The sequence below is a fragment of the Zingiber officinale genome, chromosome 3A (genome assembly GCF_018446385.1).
Source record: "Zingiber officinale cultivar Zhangliang chromosome 3A, Zo_v1.1, whole genome shotgun sequence".
Taxonomy (NCBI): Eukaryota; Viridiplantae; Streptophyta; class Magnoliopsida; order Zingiberales; family Zingiberaceae; genus Zingiber; species Zingiber officinale.
The window spans coordinates 156,752,764-156,761,768 of NC_055990.1; positions in this window are offsets into that span (position 1 = coordinate 156,752,764).

Consider the following 9,005-nt stretch of genomic DNA (forward strand, 5'->3'; position numbering starts at 1 on the left):
TATTTTAAAATTATGATTAATTTCAAAATCATTATTGTCAAAATTATAATTTCAAAATCATAATTATTTGATCTTTAAATCAAAATTAAAATTTCCAAATTAGTAATTATTAAATTTTCATTTTTCAAAATCTAAATGATAGTTACTTTTCAAAATCATATTTAATATTCAAAATCTTAAATGATAATTATTTTCAAAACATATTTAATATTCAAAATTTTAAATGATAATCAATTTTCAAAACCATATTATCAAAATCTTAATTAAATTTTCAAATCATATTTTCAAGCTATAATTTTGAATATATTTTCAAGATCTTCAAACTTTTAAATGTTTACTCATTTGAAATTCAAACTCAAACTTATTTTAAATATCAATTTCAATATTGATAAAATTAAAATAAAGACAACTCTGTCTCACACTCACTCATAAGCTGAACATTCTTGATAACCTAGAATGAGTGAGATGAAAAATTAGGAAAATAAATAGTAATCTTTAAGTTTTTTTTTTTGCTTGGATTCTAGGATCCTCAAAAATTTTAAGGCATTAATTAAGGGGGAGTGAAGGGAGTCAAGTTAAATTCTTCTTTAACGTTAAAGTTTTTGTTCAAAATATTCTAAAAAAGAAAGTTCATTTTTACTATTTTTGGAAAATAAAAAAAAAAAGAACTAAACTAAGTTTTGATCAAGCTTTTTATCAACTTTTTTAAGACAAAGTACTTAACTAAGTTTTTCTCTAACATCTTTTTGAAAACAATTTTCAAAAGCTTAGCTAAGTATTTGTTAAAATCTAAGTATTTTCAAAGCAAAAAAGTTTAGCTAAGTTGTGAAAAAGAAAGTTTCAAAACTTAAGTTTATCAAATTTTATTTACATATTTTAAAGTTAAGTACTAAATTTATCAAAATATTTTTAAGTTGAGTTTTGAAAGCTAAGTACTTGACAAAATATTTATTTTTAAAACTTTGGCTAAGTTTTCTTTGAAAAATCAAGTTAAAATACTTTTGAAGATATTTTAAGTTTGTAAAATACTTAACTATGTTATTCAAGCTAAGTATTTTTCAAGCTAAGTACTTAACTATGCTTTTATAAAAAACCCCTTTAAGCTAAGTACTTAATCAAGTTTTTTTAAACTAAACTTAGTTAGATTATTTTCTAAAACTTAGCTATTTGGCAAGGTGTTTTCTCAACGCAATCATTTTAAAGATGAATATTTAGCTAAGTTGGTTTCTCGAAAAAGATATAAAAAGTTTCAAAACTTATGTTTATCTAAGTTTTTGTTGAAAAAGTTAAATATTTTTCAAAATATTTCTAAATTATCTAAATCATTTTTAAAACTAAATTCAGCTAAGTGCTACTCTTCAGGGGAGCTTAGAATTACATAGAATATTTTTCTATTTTTTCTCTCTACCTATTCTTTTTGATTTATGTCAAAGGGGGAAAGAAAAGTCAAAGTTAAGTAAATTAAGAATTTAAACATAAGGAGGAACATAAGTTTTACAAATTTTTACATTCATGCTCATATTTAATTTTCTTATCTATTGTCATATTTTTTTACTTAACTTTGAATTGTGTTGCCATAATAAAAAAGGGAGAGATTGTTGGTGCGGGAAGCATCCAACGATCGAACCTGTGTTTTGATTATGTCAAAGGGTTCAAAGTTAAGTTGGTTTGTTATCTGATATGTTGAATGAGCTTTGTAGGAAAGACCTAAGTGTACTTAGGCAAAAGTCCTAACTGCGATTAGGCAGGTGGAAAACCCTAGGGGTGGTAACTCTAGGTCCTAGGGGGTGGTAACCTTAGGTGAAGAAAAGTCCTAGCTGCAGTTAGGAAAAGGGAAAACCCTAGGGGGCGGTAACCCTAGATCCTAGGGGTGGTAACCCTAGGCGAAAAGTCTTGGAGGGTCGAAGCTTTGGGCAAAAAATCCTAGGGGGTGGTAACCCTAGGTGGAAAGTCCTGGTGTCGCGAATAGGTGGAAGTCTGGGTAGGTCATGGAGCGGACGTCCAGCATAAAGATCGGAAGCTTCGGACGTTGAGCAAAAGTCCAGTCGGTCTAGAGGATAGAACTAGTAAAAGGTAAACTCTCCTGAGTGGAGTAGGTGACGACGCGTTCCCCGCTGAGGGAACAGTAGGCATCAGTTCGACCTAGGGGTTCCGGTCGGAAATTTGAAGTCAGAACCGAACAGTCCAGCGACTGTCAGACTTTTATATTCATGTTATTATGTGCTAACTTTGTATTGCAGGGTTTGCCTGATATTTTTTGGGACTAACATATCTTGCAGGGACAAAGGAGCAAGCTTTGCCTCGGATGAACAGTACCCGAGGCGCCCTCCATGGAGCTTGGAGGCGCCTCGGGTGCAAAGGCTGAGGAATGTGCGCAACGGAGCTGGAGGCGCTCTCATAGAGTGTTGAGGCGCCTTAGACGGCATTGAAGGCACCCTCAGGGAGGTTGGAGGCGCCCTCAAGTGGATAGACGAAGACTGTTTCAGAGCTTATCCACGCTGCAAAATCGGCGGTGATGGAGGCGCCCTCAAGGGCCTTGGAGGCACCCTCCACGACCTATAAAAGGTAGTCTCGAGCAGCAGATTATATCAACACATTGCAAGTGATTCTTCTTCCGCGCGCTGCTAACGAGACATTCCGGCTGAGCTACAACAAGACCCCGACAACCCGAAGCTGCAAAACTTCAAATCTTTGTTGTCGGTATAGCTTTTTCAGTATTAAATTGTAATAACCTCTTGTACTTTTACGCGATTACAATTGTTGCCCAAAGTAAATGTTCAACGAGCGTGAGCCTTGGAGTAGGAGTCACCTAAGGCTCCGAACCAAGTAAAAATACTTGGGTCCTTCTGTGTTGTGTTTTATATTTCTGCTGCATTTACTTGATACGTTTTCGAATACGAAAAGTGAAAGCCACGAGCGCTCACGAGCGTTATTCACCCCCCCTCTAGTGCGTCTTGATCCAACATCTTTATCACTGTATCAGCAGCAATAATTCATCTCTAACTTCTTAAGAACCAACCCCAAAAATCTTCTCAAAACCCTTCTTTTATAACCTTAAGGTTGATTTTCACCTATCAGTCAACTGATCTTATCCATCTGTCGATTAATCCACTATTGATTCAAACATTGCTCTGACCTATCAGTTGCTCCATCCATCTCAGCATCAGTTGAATAACCATTACCATCAGTTGACTATTACCTAATTAGTTGAGTTTCACAGTCGAGTTCTGAACATTATTTTCGCTCGAACAATGCCATCTTTCAACTGTTACGATCAATTAAGTTTTGAAGTTTCTGTACATTGCTATAGTGCACATTAGTCGACTAATTAAACTCAACAATTGATTGTTACTATAAATACTATAGTAAAATACTATTTATGGTATGATATTGTCCATTTTGAATCTAAGCCCTCATGGTTTTAGTTTTAGGCTCTACCCAAAAAGTCTCATACCAATGAAGATATATTTTCCTTATAAGTTCATGATCCTTTCCATGTGCTTTCAATGTGGCACTTTATTTGCAATCATTGCAACCCAACAACCCCTCAAACGAAGAACCTCCTCCTCGAGTTTACCTGCTTGATGTCATCTGATCCTTAACCCACTAGGAATTTCCTACTCCTCGATCCAACCAACCTACTAGGACTTCATTGTCCCTCGGTCCATCCGACCTACAAGAACTTCCTTGCCCCTTTGTCCAATCGACTTACTAGGTCTTCCTTGCCTAGCAACAACTAAGACTTCTCTTCCTAGTGTCTAGTCGTCTTGATCCAGATATAAGAGCCCCCACTTCCTTCGTTAGAGGTTAATATTTCACCCATATGGCGCGATTGGACCATAACTCTTGTGCACAGTCGGCGATTAGTCCTTCTGGCAGTCCGAGCTCTGATATCAATTGTTAGGATCAAAAGAATTAAGATATCTCCATAATAATATGATATTATCCATTTTGGACCTAAGCCCTCATGATTTTATTTTTGAGCTCTACCCAAAAGGTCTCATACCAATAAAGATATCTTTTCCTTATAAGTTCATGATATTTTCTATGTGTTTTCAATATATGACTTTATTTACAACCATTACAAATCAACATACCTATCGAAACTTTATCGTTGCATTACATCATGTCAACCTTGACCTGTTAGGGCTTCACGTCTTATGTCAACTCCCTGCTGGACTTCCGAGTGTCAGGTTAACCGTAACCCACTTTGACTTTCATCTTACCAACTATATGTTCGACTTCTAATCACCAAGTGTTCGGTCAACCGTGATCCACTTGAACTTTTCGTCTCGTGCTAACTTCATGTTAGACTTCTGACCGCCAAGTATCCGATTGACCATGATCCACTTTAACTTTTCATATCTTATCAAGTATCTATTAGGACCAAAAGAATTCATATCTCCACAATAATATGATATTGTCCATTTTGAGCCTAAACTCATGGATTTATTTTTGGGATCTATCCAACATACATCATTCTAATGGAGATATCTTTCATCTTTTAAACTCATAATCTTTTTCATATTTTTTCAATGTGAGACTTTAATTGTATTCCCAATAATCCTCTATTCAAATGAATGATCACCATTACTCTCATAATTCAGGTAGGGGTGTCAATTCGGGTGGGTCGGGTTGAGTTTTTTTTTTTTTTTAACCCAACCCAAACCCGACCCGAACCCGAATTCAACCCAAAGCACCTCAACCCGAACCCGAACCCGACTAACCCGATCAACCCGAACCCGACCCATATAACCCGAAAATCCGATTCAAAACGACTTTTTTGGACTATTTTCCCTATAATTCTTCACTTTTATCTCAATACTCCATCATTATCATACAAACATGATATTAATATACATTAAAACATCTAAATTTTTAAAATAAAATTTGATTTAACCCCAAAAAAACCCACAAAACCCTATATTTAAGCCAACCCGGGTTAACCCGAACCCGACCCGACCCAACCCGAAATTTTTTGCTCTCCAACACTCCAACCCGAACCCGACCCGAACCCGAAAATGCCTAACCCGAACCTGATTTTTTTCGGGTCGATTCGGGTTGGGTCGTCGGGTCGGGTTCATTTTTGACACCCCTAAATTCAGGTCTTCCCTTAAGTATCTGGTCACTTTTTACCTGTTTCGAGCTTCCCTCAAATATTTGGTCATTTTTGACCTACTTTGGGCCTCCTCATAAGCATTCGTCACTCTTGAGCTGTTTCGGGCCTCCCCTTAAGTATTCGGTCATTTTTTATCTGATCTGGGCCTCCCCTCAACTTCATTCAAGGTCACCCCATACGACAACCCGTCTGGACCATTACTTTGATATCACTTGTTAGGACTAAAAGAGTTCACATATCTTCATAATTGTATGATATTGTTCACTTTGACCTAAGTCCTTCCGAATTTATTTTTGGACTTTATCCAAATGCCTCATATCAATGGAGATATCTTTTATTTTTTTAAACTCGTAATTTTTTTCATGTATTTTCAATGTAAATTTTAATTATATTCCCAACAGTATCCCGTGAACCTGGTCTTACTTAATTTTTAGCTCAACTAATTTAACATATTGATCGATTGTCAAGTATCGAGTTAAACTTGATCTATTTGATATCCCACTCGACCAACTAATAGATTGATCAAATATCAAAATCTGAACTTAAATCCATTCGAATTTGGTTAATCTGATCCATCTCAATTAGAGGTTGATTCTACCAATACATTACATGCATTGAGCTTTGAAACGTTTAAAGTTTAAGTTAATTTGCAAGTCTGTTTGTGCTTAGATTTCAATCATTATGAATATCTAAATACCTAAGTGCAACATTAATATTTTTTAAAAAATAATATAACTATGTGATTTAAGTTGTAAAATAACTTTTATCTTATAATTATGGGTATTCTAAAAAGAGGAGTCTGTTTTTTCAATAACAAAAATTATAATGCACCTTTAATCTTCCATGCGCTTTCACTAATTGTATATTAATGCATGGATACATAAAATTTGGCCTTTGAATTTCTCTAGTTAAGTAGAAGTTGATTGGTGAGGCTATTTAAAAAAAAACGGATGTGCAAATATATTTTTTATTTTATATAAAACTCTTCATCGCAAAAACAATTAAGGAACAAAATTTAAGTAATTAAAATTAATAAGATATTATATGAATATATATAAGCGTCATGGAAAAAGCGTGGGGATAGATACATGCATGAGTACAGAGCACATTAAAGTTTTGAGACTAGTCGAGTGGACAAATGACAAGTGTCCCATTCAATACGTGAAGACAATTCTACCTTAATGAATAAAGAGCGAGGAGTGACGTCAGCTCTTGCCCTCATCTAATCAAAAGCTCGTCATTTCTCTTCCTTTTGTAACCGTCAAAAAGAAAAACTCCTCTTCTCTCTCATCCTCGTTCTATCACCTTCCCTGCAAAGATGTGACATTTGTTGCATGGCGTGATTACAATGGACCGCAGGACCTATCTAAGCTAAAGTGTTCCCCTACGTCCTTCATCTCGTACCACCCTATCCGTCTCTCTCAACCCCTTTCGTTGGATTTGTATTTTAAATTTATACCTTCCTAAATCAATATTGCTTTTTCTCGAGAAAGCTATAATATTTTGGTACGATTTATATTTTAAATTTATATCATCTTGGCCATATATGTCAACTTTAATAACTTTTTGTAACGTATTTTTTATACAACTAAATGCATACCATAGCATTATTAGGAAAGGAATCAATTTATATTTATATTGTTAATTAAAACTTTCTCTCCGTGTCCAATTGGAGTACTTGAATTGATTAACCTCAACTAATAAAAAAATAGACTAATATATAATTATATTTATATTATTAAAAATAACCAAATTGAATTTATAAATAAATAAATAAATAGATAGATAAATAAATATATAACTTGTGGAGAGTAAAAGTTAATTAGTTGACCTCACAAAAGTAGGCACACGGAAAGAAACATGGTCACTAGTTTCACCTTCACCACTTGGATAATAGAGTAGGACACTTGTCAGAGACAATGTTGCTTTTCCCCCTATTATATACCCCGACCCGTTCCTTCATTCTCACCAACTCACTTTACTCTTACAACCTCGCTCGCATCCTTCTTCTTCTTTTTCTACATTTTCTTTGACAATGGATCCAAATTACTCCTTCTCTAGCAACCCTAATCAAGTCCCTCAAGAAACACCTTCCATGGCCATTCCCGAAGATCCTTTTATCTCTCCCCTCTATGAAGCTATGTTCCCCTTCGGCACTACTCCTACGATATCGACTGCCATGACACCTTACGATCTCTCTTTTGATCCTAACTATTCTTCTTCTACGACTCCTCCCATGTTCTCCATTAATGGAGAATCTCATGATGATCCCTCTTACTCTCAACTTTTTCCTACCACAGAACCGGGGTATTTCATGTCCTTGCTCAACTCTGATCTCCCCACTTACTCCGAAGCGTCCTTCTCCTTCCAGAGCCCTTCACAGTCGTCGTCGTCGACGTATCAACGCTCTTCGTCCGAGGAAGTTGCATCTGATCATCAAGCCGTCGACAATAACATGAAGGTCACAGACGACCCTAACAATAAAAATCAAAAGAGCACTTATACGTACTCCAAGTACAAGTATGTTTGCGAGCCTTGTCGCGTGTATTTCAGCACGCCGCAGGCCTTAGGGGGGCACATGAGTTACCATAGCAAGGAGAGGAAGGGCATGCCGATAGCCCCTATAAGAAGATCATCATCATCATCAGTGTATGGCACAGGGAAGAATAATCCTACACGGGCCAAGAAGTACTGCAAGGACAATGATAAGGGTAAGGACGACACGCCCATTAATATCGATACTAATGATATTGATAATGTTTCTAGTGCCACTACGGGTGAAATCGACCTCGACTTCATTCCTTGGGGAACTCAAGTGGAATTTAACAACTTGTTGGAGGAGGGCGAGAAAGAGGCAACAGTACCTAATCATGAAGAAGATTTGCAAATGATGATGACCGATGTAGACGTGAATGCCATGATCAATGAAATGTTTGTGGACTTTGATTGCACCTTCGACAACTAGATGATATAGACCTAGTAGTTAATGTATGCAAGATATATATATAGTGTGTGTGTGTGTTTCATCATATTATGGGATATGTAAGTCGAAGCATGCTTTTTTTAGTTGAAGTTGGTGATCATATTAGATGAATTGTATCTGTGGAGTTTTATTTAAGTATTAGTTTCCTACTCTTTAGATGGAAAAGAGAAAATTTAGCTATAAGCATGTACTTGAAAAATGTATATCTCGTATGGCAAGTATTGTATTGGACAATTAGAAAATAGAAAGGTACAAGTGTTTACAAAATAAGAAAAGCTATAAAATATTAGTGCAAAAGTAATTAGTTGTAGCTTTTGTATGTATAAAAAAGGATAAATATTAGGTTAAGATTATATATGTCAATGTTTTAATTCAACCTTCTAATTTTATAATTAGATCAATTTAATTTATCAGATTGAAAATAATTAAAGACATATAAAAGGTTTTATTTGATCTTACCTATAACTTAAGTCATGCTTTAGATCTAGTTCAATACATATAGAAAAGATATCTATGGTATATCATATATAATTGAGACTCATGCTAATTATTATATTGTTCCTAATAAATTTTGGAAAGTGACTCTGATATATTAGTGGTACAATAAACTACATGAGTTCATATAGTTTTGACATTAGGTAATTCTCTTAAACAACTATACAAGCTTGAGTTTATTAATTGTGCCAAAGTTGATAGCTAGTGATTGATTTGATCAAAAGCGACTACATGTATGATATGCTATGTACATGGATGTACACAAATTCATTATCGATCAAGTTGATGATTAATTAACTAGGTTAGCTATATTGTTATCAATCTAGCTTTTCATCTCTAGCAATTCTCCATGGGTGCAATTCTTTTGGTATTTCATACATGCACGCACTCTTTATAGTTCATTTGTCG